This window comes from Mytilus californianus, unplaced genomic scaffold (genome assembly GCF_021869535.1).
Source record: "Mytilus californianus isolate M0D057914Y unplaced genomic scaffold, xbMytCali1.0.p SCAF_11, whole genome shotgun sequence".
In the NCBI taxonomy this organism is placed as follows: domain Eukaryota; kingdom Metazoa; phylum Mollusca; class Bivalvia; order Mytilida; family Mytilidae; genus Mytilus; species Mytilus californianus.
The window spans coordinates 55,058,598-55,071,732 of NW_026262593.1; the positions used below are offsets into that span (position 1 = coordinate 55,058,598).

The following is a 13,135-nucleotide window of genomic DNA, read 5'->3' on the forward strand; positions in this document are numbered from 1 at the left end:
GACGATACAAAGGTCGCGTTGTAAAACGTTTTTCAAATAAAAAAACAAAAAACAAAAAACAATGGGAGTCAGCATTTTTGCTTTCTTGTTACATAAAAATAAGTAAAAACAGTTTTTCATTTGTAATAAAAATTAATAGATTAATGTTGACCTATTGCGTTATCTCAACTTAATTTACAAATCCTCATAATTTTTCTTTTACCAAGCAAGAATTAACTGCATTTGTTTTTAGAAAGCTAAGTAGAAGGATTACATAACTGTAAAAGATTTAAAGAAAATATGCAGAGACTGTTTGAAAGGACGTGACGCATCAGAACAATACTTAACACTCATGAAACACAAATCGGTTAACCCAATGCCAAAAATATTCAAAGTACCGATATAAGTGTACTCGAAATTACTGAAACTAATATAATGCCCCAAAACAAATAGTATTTTTATGACCATAATTTGTTCCGAGATTAAAAGCATAGTAGTGTTTATAAACACAGTGATCGTCTGCTGACTTATTCGAGCCGAGAAGAAGTACACATTTCTAGGTACACGTACGCTCGATAAGCAAGCGAAAGTAGTAAAATAACTGATTTTAATAAATGTAGCTAAATAAACATAATATTTTATTAGTACAACCACATGAACCTTACATATTCTATATGCGCCTGTCATAAGTCAGGAGCCTGTAATTGAGTGATGGTTGTTGTACTTGCTGTTTATCATAATTGTTTTTCTTTTATTGTTTTTTCTATTATGTTCGTGTGTTATGCTGTTGCACGACTTTCCAACGTTAGAGGGGGGGGGGGGGGGGGGGGGGTTCTGAGCAATCTAACTAGTTTAACCCCGCCACATTCTGTATGTGCCTGTCCAAAGTCAGGAGCCTGTAATTCAGTGGTTGTCGTTTGTTGCTGTGTAACATATTTATTTTTCGTTCATTATTTTGTACATAAATTGGGCCGTTAGTTTTCTCGTTTGAATAGTATTACATTTATCATTTCGGGGCCTTTGATAGCTGACTATGCGGTGAGGGCTTTGCTCATTGTTGAAGACCGAACGGTGCCTGACCTATAGTTGTTAATTTCTGTGCCATTTTGTCTCATTGGCAATCATACCACATCTTTTTTATTTTTATATATACGTCATTGAGACAGCCTCCCAGCGATGAAAATATTTCAAAAACACCAAGATGGCAATATACATTCTTTTACAATAGGTTTATATACAATATATAGTCTTCGAGAGTCTACAAGATTTGTTTATGAATTTAATTGAAATATTTTTTTTTAAATCTACAGTTAACACTTGTTTCTACAAATATAGGCAAACCTTAATATCTGATCATGACATACTTGAATGCTCAAAATAAAAAACCTGGAAATTTGAAACTTATGTTATTACTTGACCAACATGTTGTAGAATAATATAACTATATTTGATGCATACCAAGCATAATTGATTAAGGAAACTGACACAATTGCATGTTCAGCAATTACCATCTAAAGTTTAATCATTTAATCTTCGAAAAATTAAACCTGAGAATTTGTCATTTTTTTTTATTTATTTAAACATAACAAATATGAGTGTAAACGGAAGCTTGCAAAATTTAGTGACAGGAAACTACTATTTTGAGTCAAGAACTAAGATTGCTATCATAAAATCTCCGAAAACAGGAACCCGGAAAATTTATCAAATGCAAATAAAATTTAGATTTGGTTCTCAATATTTTTCAAAATATATATTGAATAAGCTGAAATATCTGAAATATCTAATTACAAAATATTATTCATGATATATATCTTAGTCAAAAGATTCATTCTTTTAAATACCAAACCTGGAGAGGTAAATGAAATATATAGTATGAATCTGTAGAAACTAATTTACAGATATACATTTCATATACATGTAGGTATGTATAAATTTATACATTGCATGAGAAGCAAAAAGAAAAGATTGTTGAGATACAAAGTAAGTCGTAATTAAAACTGTATATGCTTCGTTATAAGACAGAAACGGGAATTATTGAACAAACGCAAATGCAGACGATATATTTTCTTTTTCATAAAACGAATTTAACCATTTAATCATAACATTTATGTTTGACAATTAGTAAAGAACTTAAATAATTATTAAATACTTTTTTAAGACTCACTTTGTTTACTAAAACATGTCCGACAAATATTGCAACTTCTTTGCGCAAGTTTTAGAGCATTCTGCTGACAGACATTTTACCAGGAAGTATTGTCACGTGATATAGCTTTCACAAATGACAAAATACGGTAATTTCCCTTTGTCTGGTTGATGCGTAATACGATATGATACCATTTTAAACAATACAATGTCTATCATGATGCACAAAAAATGAACAGTACTATGAAGTTGAAATAAAAAAACAATTGATTATATATAACCATGATGACATTGAATAATTTGGTATTATTCACTTCAACAATTAATCAATAAACCATTTTTTCACAGAGCGCGACTTTTCAAGTTCACAATTTTTCTGACCTGAATATTAAATTATGCATCAAAGATACACGAGAGGCGAATAAGTAATAAATGAAAATAAAAAAAAAATTCTTGTGTTTCGATTAATCAAAACGAAAAATATCAGAGGTAATTAAACATTTATGTTGATCATTGTCATTTTGCTTAGTTTCTTCTGTTACTTCTTCTTACATCAGACTCGGACTTCTTTCAAACTGAGTTTTACTGTGCGTATTTCTCAGTTTTGAATACTCCACATTGGCTAGTGGTAAAGGGGAGGGTTGAGATCTCACAAATCATGTCTAACCCCGCCTTATGTTTGCGCCTGTCTTAAGTCAGGAACCTTTAGCTTTTGTTAGTCTTGTGGTTTTTTTTTAAAATTTTGGTTCGTTTGCATGTTTAGGAGTTTAGTGTGGCGTCCACTTTGCTGAACTAGTTTACAGTATTGTTTAAGGGTCAGCTGAAGCACGCCTACAGGTGCGGAATTTTTTCTGTTCTAAGGTTGGGTAGTTGTCTCTTTGAAACATTCCCCATTTCCATTCTCCATTCTATAAATAATATGGAACTAAAATGAAAGAATAATGATAAACAAAACAATCAACTGCTACGTTTGTTTTTAGTAAGCTATAGAAAAATAAGGAGATGATTGCCAATGAGACAACTATACACCAAAATTCAAATAAAGTGGATGTAAGCAATATAGGCAACCGCACGGCCTTCAACTATGAGAAAAACCCATACCGTATAGTCGGCTATAAAAGGCCCCGACATGAAAAATATGAAACAATTCAATTGAGAAAACTAACGGCATAATTCATAACAAAACTATTACCGTAAAACAAATATGACAGACATGAACCAACGACAACCACTGAACTACAGACTCCTGACTTGGGACAGACACATAAAGAATGTGGCGGGGTTAAACATGTTTGTGAGCGCTTAAACCCTCCCCTTAACCTGGGACAATTGTGTAACAGAACAACATAAGAACAAACTATAAAAATCATTTGAAAAAGACTTAACTCATCAGATCGATACAAAGCAGAAAAACATCAAACAATAGCACAGACCGGACGTGGCAGTGTATTTATCCATCCCTCATCCCTAACAACAAAAAGGACATATTTTTCCTTTTTTTAAATTTTTTGTCACATTATGAATAGATGATAGTTGTGCATGTTAGAAACTGTACGGTCTTCTTCAAAGTGTTAAAATACATATATTGTTGTCTATCTATCACATACGAGAATAAATGATACTCGTGGTCAATCAATTATGTATCACAAATATTACAAAAACAAATATTTCTATCAATATTTTAATATCTACCGGTTTCTATATTTATGCTACGTGAAGATTAATGTATTTAAAAAAATCGTAAGGGGTTAATCGGAACCCTGTGTCTCGCCTGCGATGGCTGCTGTCAGTGTAATAGTGTAATGTTAACCTAAAACGTGAATCCATTTATAAGTAAAAAAAATTCAACAAACAACTTAAACTTTTCTTTCAATTCTATTTATTGGTTTGCTTTAGACATCATCCCTTAATCATTACAAAGCTTCTGCCAAAGAAGCATACAATTGTATGAAGGTTTGGCAAAGAAATTGATGTGTAACAAACTGTAACCCCAGACTGTAACTACTTGTTAACTGTAAAAAAAACTAAGACCATTTTGACAGTAATATACGGAATATGAAAATAAATATTATCAAAATTTTGCTCTGGATACTGTATTTTGGTCATTAACAAGCTTCTGTCCAAAGTTTCATAAAATTCCATGAAGGGTTGACAATGTTATTGATGACGGAAAAAAATGAACCTCAGAGTCTGAATGTTAACTGTAAAAAACTAAGTCCATTTATCAATTAAATAGAGAAAAATAAAAATAGATATTCGCAAAGTTTCGCTCAGGGTACTGTCTTTTGGTCATAAACAAGCTTCAGACCAAACTTCTTAAAATCCCAAAATTGAAGGTTTGACAATGTTATTGATGTCTGGAAAATTTTACCCGCTGACTCAACCTAAATGTTGACGAAGGATCGCTTTGTCTCGCTTTCACGACATCAATGTCGAAAGGCTCGACGAAAATTGATATTATGTTAAACATTTTTCTCATTGTTAAAGGCCGTACTGTTGCCTATAATTGCTACCATCCACTTCATTTGAACTTTTGTGGATAGTTGTCTCGTTGGCAATCATACAAAAACTCCTTATTTGTATATTTACACTATGATCTGAATAAAATACAACCAATATGAATCATGAATAACTCTATGAAAAAAGTATTGTTATGCTTTGTAGAAAAAGGCATTCATTTCAGTAACAAAACTATTCCTCACTTTTAACTGATGTAAAAATATGTCAGTGTTATAAACATCTTAGTTATATCATAAATCATAATATCCATATTGATATTAATTATCCCTTATTGTATATACACAGTTGTACTTTGAGGATCATAAGGAGTTATGCAGGAAATTGTGTTTCAATAAACGGTGTGCTCGACCTTTCATTTTTTGTGATTTTTGTTTTTGTGCGTGTTGGGCCAAAGTTGTGTGTGTTTTATTTTCGTTTTGAATCCGCTTGCTGTAGGACCGGTCAGTTTTTGATGTTCTGGGGTAAAAGAAAACACACGCACAAACTAAGAGGAACATCCAACGGTAGTCATAACATATGAATGGCATAAAGCATATTTATTTCAAAATAAAAATATTATATATATATGTGTTGTTTGTTACACGAAAGTTTTGAACAATGATATTATTATGCTAAAATGGCGTCAACTTTTATTCATGTCAAGTTTATTATGGGTGTGTTTTTGGTCTGTTTTTATCTACCGGTCATTTTTGATTAGTTTTATTGGCCTGTGTTATAACAAATTGAAAAACAGACATGGCCTTGAGGACAAAATAATAGACTAACACATACCTAAAAGGTATACCTTATATTTTCTTTAACAACTACATTGTTACCACATGAATGATCTTTCGCCAAAGTATGATGCAGGGGGCAGATATGCAAGGCAATATTATTATCTGATCAATCGTATATCTTTTTTGGGATTTTTTTATGGAATCTTTGACAATAAATCCTTAGGACTCAAAATTATTTGCGCCTACTAAAGTGTTCAGTTAATTGAAAATTGCATTGTAGCGGTTTAAAATCCATACCTCAGTTTGAGTGCAACCAACTATCAAATTTAAAAAAAGACTAAAATTGAACGGTTGTTTTAGAATTTAAATGACCAAGGATACAGTACGCTCTTAAAAAGAAATTTCCAAATTAGGCATCCCACAATTTGACAAAAAAATTGAACTAAAATTATTTTACATCGATAGTGATTTATACAACAATTTGATAAATGCATGCAGATATGACATTTAATCAATTCTTTCTTGAAAACTAAACAAAGTTCATTGACAGATTTCTGAAAGCTCTTGGAAATGTAAAGTTATTGAATAAAAAATTCTGAGTTTGAAACTCAAATGAAAATATAACAACTGTAGCTACAGTTATAAGTGCCTTATTTTAAGATCTTAAACGTAAAGTATGTCTCTAATTGGGACATTAAACTATACAGAGCATATCATAGATACTAACAAATTTTTATTTTAGGTAATGTAGTTGCTCATGTGTATTGTGAAAATTATAAATGAATTGGCCATTTTAAATCAAATTTGTACATGTTAACATGTAAATGGCGTCTTAGTAATTTTTTGTTGGAACTAAGTGTCCAGAGCATGTTAACCTGTTTATTATCAATATAATAAGCATAATTTGAATAGACTTGAATCATTTCACTATTTTCGCAAACTAATAATAAAAAAACAATTCACATAAAAAATCAGTACATAGAAAATCAATATTACAATTAATATACCAAGGAATAAAAAATCGTTAGCTTTTTTTTGCAGTTGTGCAATATCCTGTTCTTTTTCAGAGGGAATGCCATATTGTTTTGTATTTTATTATTTCCAGCAAACTAGTGTATTTGATTATCAAAAATAATGACGACAATAATATGCGGCCAAATGGCCAAATATTTTGAATATTTTCTGTTAGCGTACGTTAAAAATGAGTGTGGTGTGAATTTAACATACGTTTTTATAGCGAACAAAATTATTTTATCAATCAGGCAAACTTTTATATGGCAAAGATTATCAAAAAGCTGACCTGGTGTTATTTTTCGTTTTCGGGTATAAGGTATTACATTTCAAACGTCACCTGAAGACATCGTTTTTTTTTTTACATTGAATATGACGTCATAAATAGAATTCCTAACAAAATGACTAACATCTGATACGTTTTCGTATTTCACTTACTTTTACAACAGAAATTATCTTGGAAGTCCTGTAATTTGCAACTGATAAAACAAGCTATTTATTGGTCAGCCCTCAATGATGTAGGATATATCCAAAGTTACTGATTGTTAATTTATGATAGTAATGTTTGCTCAGGCAAAGTTGACCTTAGGTGGATTTGATTATTTTTAGATCCTTGTAGGGCATATAGCTCTTCCACTGTTTCGGTTCTTATACATCTTTGGCTTTCAAATATTCGGTTCATAGCGTTCATGATGAAGGCAAAGCGTATTGGAATTTAAAACGTGTTGTTTTCGTTTTTAGTTATGTTGTTATTTATAAAATGTAAATATAATTGATGGCCTTATTAATAAGTTTCAAAATCATTCTATAGTAGTTTAACTTCTGCAATAAACAAGTGCTTATCATCATCCTTCATAAAATGCTGACGCCAGCCGCTGCAGAAAACAGCACGACTGGGGCTCTCATCTATGACTTGGTCAAGGTGACACAGAATCGATTAAGATGTTGCTATTAATTTTTTTTCTCAAATTCGAAATAAAACTCTTTTGAGTTTTTAACCAGATTTTGTCTATTTTCGCTGTATGTGATGTTGCTTAATGAAATAATCCTAAATTACAGCCGGTGATATCCTATCAGCATGTAAAGCAATTGGTTTCAACAACTTTGAGCACTCTTTGATAGCTTTTTAAAGAAAAGGGGCGAAAATGGGTAATAGTTAGTGTCAGATTTTGGCAAAACACGAACGGCATGAGAAACCCGTGTAATTGAACAGATAGGACTACGGCGATAGGCTTTCAGCATTTTCAAGATATATGCCCTGACTTGTTAGGCATGGAAGGAGATTAGAGTTATCCAGAAATATATCACATTATCTTAAGAATAAAACGTTTATGTAATTCCCTTACGGGACGAACCGTTTGGGTGAGGGTGGAGTAGAGTTGCAATTTGTTACACATTATTTCCAGCAACTGCTAGAAATTTATGTTGCAAAATATTCATCTTTATTTTGTTTTGAAGAAGATCACTTACTTTTATTACATTCCGGGCCAGCATTTTCATTTCTAAATTCCCCTCCAATAAAAATCAAATGGTCTTACCCTTATTTGTTACAATCATAACCCAACAGAAAAACGACAAACATTGCAAGTTCTTGATTGTTCATTTGTAATAGTTTTAAAATATAGATAAATATGGGGCAATAGTCACATAATCTACATCAGATTCGATAATGAAATCCAAATATATTTACTAGTACTTTAAGTTCTTATGAATTGCAAATATCTACCGTACATTGCTAGGCAACCTACCTAAAAATTATATTAGAATCGATTCGTAGTTTTTGTAAAGGTATTTAACATTTGTGTGTTGCGGTGCTGTATGCGTGGTTTTTACTTTCAAAAGTGAATTCATCAGTCTTCCTCTTAAGAATCAGATCTCAAGGAAATAGAAAATTACTCTTATTCCGTGTCTGTATTACTGATGTAGCATGAACTATATTTTAGAATTCCTTTGTTTTGGTGGAATACTGTATTTCTTGTAGAAACTCTTCCCTATGGTAAATTCATGTATATTGGCCACAAAGCAACATACTTGGGGGACACAATATGGGCGTTAACTTTGACGAGCATCATTGATTGATTTGAATGAGGAAACTTATTTCAGGGATTGAAAGGGGAGGATATTATACGTGTAATTCGTCGTTCAGAATGATTGAAAGGTATACTTGTTCGTATGATAAGGTTTATTTGATTTGACATTTTTATAAAACATTGATAAATATGGATTATCTCGTTCAATGCATATTGATACGGTAAAGCATCAGCCGCAAGTCAAAATATGAAGCGTTTTATCACGTGTACGCAAACAATGAATTCATAATGTGTAGAACATATGATAACAATCTGTTAACGACTGTATTTGTGTTTTTCATAATGGAGACAACTTTTTTTTAGTAGAATATTTGGTAATTTCGGGTCAAACCTATGAACCTCAAGTCAAACAATATGACGTTAATGGTTGGTCAAGATTAAGGTTTCAAAAGCCGGACTAGCAAATTTGACATCACAAAGCCATATATGAATGATTTGCAATATCATGAAGAAACATCCACATTAAATGACGATAATATTAACTTAATTTGATATATTTAGCAAAACTGTGATCCTAAAAACTTTCAACAAACAATTCAAGCATAATCCATTCAGCAGACTAGTCATTGAAGCATGTGCATCGTTATTATTTCGATGTAAATAAAATGAAATGGCTGCTGCATAATAATGTATGATTCCTTCTTATTATGATTGCTCGTTAAGTATGTATTAACTATAGTTAAATAAAGGGATTTCTTGGCAAATGATTGTTGCAGAAATTGTCAGACATTAAATTGGCTACCGTACTTATCTCGATTTGGTAAGATTTTTTCACTCCATACCTTATGAAACCAGTATGCAAAGCAAAGTTTGTAAAAAAATCATCAATAAAAAGAACCCCCTCTACCCAACCGCACCACAAATATTACCAAAAAATAAGAACAAAACACGCAAAAAAAAAGCAAAAAAAAAAAGAGAAAACCAAACAAAGCAAATTAAAACACATCTAACAAGAACACTCAAACATTTCCATAAAAGTGCAAACATATATCTAGTAATTGATTGCTGAACACTTGCTTTCCCTTTGATATCTTGTACGAGACGAAATATTTGTAGTCATTATGTGAATAACCTTTTTTGAATCAAGTCATTGGTGTCTTTTTATTGTTAAAGAAAATAACCACATGGAATACTATTATTACAATTTCAGCTTGTTGTCATTCCATATAATTTCAAAGTAAAACTTCAACTTTTGATTGTCTTAATCAGCTGCTCATGAAAAACAAAGTGACAGGTAGATTGTCGCAAAACTAATCATTATGTTTTTTTTTTATTTTAACATGCTGTCATTTGTCGTAAATTTCTGAAAATATATACAGTATACAAATGCATTATTTCAGCGGTATGTACAAACATAATTCAGTTAATTTGTAACTTTGTATAGAAAGAATTGTCTAGATCTATTACACACAAGAAGGATGTTAGTTTTACGGTTATAATGTATTGCTTGAGGTTTTTGCAGCCCATCCTCTTTTGTCAAGAGAATTTTAGATTCCTTTCCATCTTTTCCTACTACCATCAATTGATTACTCTTCCTACACGCTACGAAAATATTTCCAGTCGCATCGTTGGTAATACCTGTCGGGTAATCTGCTTTCGGACAATCGAACTTCCAACGATTTATTCCCTTTAATTCAGTCAAGTAGACTGCATTACTTCTGTATGTTGTATAATAAAGTTTGTCATTCAACACGGAACAATGAACGGAGATATTGGCTGTTGACAAAGTTGACAAGGTATTACCAGACAGATCAAAGAACTTAATGGTATAGTTTTCAAGACTGACGACTAGTTGTGCACCTGTACTGATAATACCTCCGCATTCGTCTTTCGTAGGTATAGTACTTTGTACTTCTGATGAGTTAACATCAACAATAACAACTTTCTTCTTGACAAATAATGTTGTAGCAACTGTGTCTTTATTTATTACTGCCACAACAAAACATTGTTCTTCAAGTTGTATGTTTTTGATATGCTCGCCTTCCTGATTCATGATAACAAGTCTTTTGTTTAACGATTGATCGGCAAGCACAATTCTCCCGTCGTCGAACATATCGATACCTGTTATAATAGTATTGCTGGATGTTCCATCTGGTGTGTAGAAAGAGCGGATATTTGTCAATTTAATGTTATCTACAGTGTTAGAAATAGGAACAAAAATCTGTCCCTGCTTCTCGTTCTTTAGAAGAATTTTCTTTGAGGACGAAGAATTCACTTCTATCTTCCCTAATTCTGTGACGTCTTTCTCGAACTTCAAAAGTATCAGTGAACATTTTATGTGAATATCACAATGGTTTATTATCTGATCGGTTTTTAAGGACAGCCAATCTATTTCTTCTATCTCAAGTCTTTTAGTCCATTCGTGTATACCAAGGAAAGCTTGGAAATTTGACGCGTGTGGCTTAATTTTTTCCAAATCACCAATTATGTTTTCAACTTTTGTGCGCATTTCTGAGAGTTTGTTAATAAAACTATCAATATTTCGGTTCTGTTTTTTCTCCATGTTGTCCAATTTATCCAAAAGATCTTTTTCTAGTTTAATTAAATGATCATTTATTGCTGCTCGGATATTTTGCACCTCAGAAAAGATTTTATTTTTCTGAACTCCAAAAGATGCTTGATTATTTTGTTTCTCAGTTATCAGATTGCCAATAAGTGCGCTGATGTCTTTTGCCCTATCTTCTAAATCTGCTAATGCAGCAGACGACTTTGCTCCTTCCTCTACTTCCGATAATGGCTTCAATTTTTGGCAGGTACCATGTTCCTCTGAAACACAAGACACACAACATGGTTCGTTGTGAATTACACAATAGAAGTCGAGTTTTAAATTGTGAAGCATGCATTTCTGTTTGATTGCAACAATAGAACTAGGCAGTTTCTGGTAATCTTTTATGGGTATTGTTTTATGGTACTTTGTTAAACCCATGCGGCCATGTTGTCTTTTGCATTCATTATATATGGCTTCTTCACATTCTGAACACCAAAAGGTGGCAGATTGTGTTATGTTATCTGTCATACAAATATCGCATATCGGTAAGGACGACGCCATATTAAACTGAAAAACAATAGACACTTTAGTTTGCTTTTTCATAACTTTTGTTTTTAATGCGAAAAAATACATAATAAAAAGTTCAGTTCAAGAAAATCTAAGCTGCGTTTCCGAATCTTGATTTGAAAATAGGAACTGTCTGGATGATCCGAAACTGATTACTTATTTATTCACAAATAGTATCATTCAAAGAGAAGCGATTATCTGTCTTAACTGTACACTAGAAATCCGAGCACAAAGTTTTCATTCCTTATTGATTGCAGACAACTTTGAAATAGCATTTTAAAAGTAAAACTAGAGGCCTGTTAAAGTCTGAATCGGTAAGCTGGCAAGAAACTGTAATGTTTAATTGTATTTCCAAATTTGTGGGATAAATTGTTTTCATGGTCCTTGTCGCTTATTTTGTTCTGGTGTTCAGAGGGGAGTATGATGTATTTTCGTCATGTTGCTTTGAATAATCTCAACCAGTCAAATATTTACAATGGAATGATATATTTTGCTTTTGTTATAAATTGTGGGAATGCTGAGAAAAATGAAAAAACGCCAGCCGTAAAATTCACCTTCCTATACAATTGTTGTTATTTTTAAAGGGTGAGAATAAGAATCTTAGATTCAAAATCTGACATTGTTTTTAACAGAACGTTGCATGCATTTTACAAGCATTTATCGCTACATTTTTACATGCTAAAATCCACTGCTTGTTAACTTATATTATTCCAGCAATTTGTTTTTCAAGTAATAAGATGTTACACCATGTAACTGCTACATATCCTTTTTTGTTACAAAGCTATACTTCAACCATTAAAATAGTACTAATTAAAGCTTACAACATTAGTTCTAGTATGCTACATAGTTATAACTCATATGTAGAAGAGCTGCATCATCTTTAAAGAAATAAATTCACTCGTTACCCTCTATATTCACTGAAAACTATTCTGACTTTTGGTTCCTTAGTATCAGGTTATCCAAAATTTAAAAAGGTATGTATATGACGGTATATACAGTTATAGCTTTTTAAACACAAAACACACGTTGAACGGTGATGGCGAGAGAACAAGAGTTTTGATTAGAACGTTTTATAAGTTATTTGAAGAGAATTGATTGATTGTTTGTTAGTATAAAAGAGTATAAGAAAAATACCAAACTTTTCCGTAATTTCAAAAAGGGGAAGTCTATAAAAACTGCCCAAATCAACCTTGCCCATCAACGAAACGAGTCGAAAATCAACTGTCATATTCCTGAGTTGGTACAGTTATTTTCCGAAGAAAATGGTGGGTTAAACCTTTTTTGTGTAGCTAGCTGAACATCCCACTAGTATGACAAATTTTTACATTTCCGCTATGTTGGAAATAGGATGAGCACCAAACTATCTTAATAGGAAATGTGACAATAATGTGGTTGCAGCAACTCAAATTGTGTCAACATACATCACAATAGACTAAGCAATTAAAAAAAAAATTAGTATAAGTCCTTTAAAAAAGGAATAATTAACTAGTAAACTTTACATTAACCTATGAAGATATATATTATCATAAAAATGATAAACTAAGAACTATCTGTACAAGCAATCAAAACAAATTGTTTATAGATGGCACTGTCGTGGTTTTAGATAAGTTGTAGTTTTATTA

At 31.9% G+C, this 13,135-nt stretch overlaps 3 protein-coding genes across 6 annotated transcripts in view; all 3 read right to left on the minus strand.

Moving 5' to 3' along the window:
- LOC127720339 (E3 ubiquitin-protein ligase TRIM71-like) overlaps nt 1-13,135 on the minus strand; it is a 237,430-nt gene that overhangs the window by 191,540 nt on the left and 32,755 nt on the right. The gene's annotated exons all lie outside the window — the stretch shown is intronic.
- LOC127720341 (uncharacterized) overlaps nt 1-13,135 on the minus strand; it is a 210,699-nt gene that overhangs the window by 150,853 nt on the left and 46,711 nt on the right. The window lies entirely within an intron of this gene.
- The window catches only part of LOC127720342 (uncharacterized), a 101,438-nt gene that overhangs the window by 6,580 nt on the left and 81,723 nt on the right, over nt 1-13,135 (minus strand). Inside the window, exon 1 of one of the 2 annotated variants that reach the window (XM_052226922.1) lies at nt 2,144-2,232. The exons of the other annotated variant lie outside the window; for it this stretch is intronic. The gene's annotated coding sequence lies outside the window, so the exon portion shown is untranslated. Of the gene's footprint in view, nt 1-2,143; nt 2,233-13,135 lie in introns of those variants that run through there. 2 annotated transcript variants of the gene reach the window in all.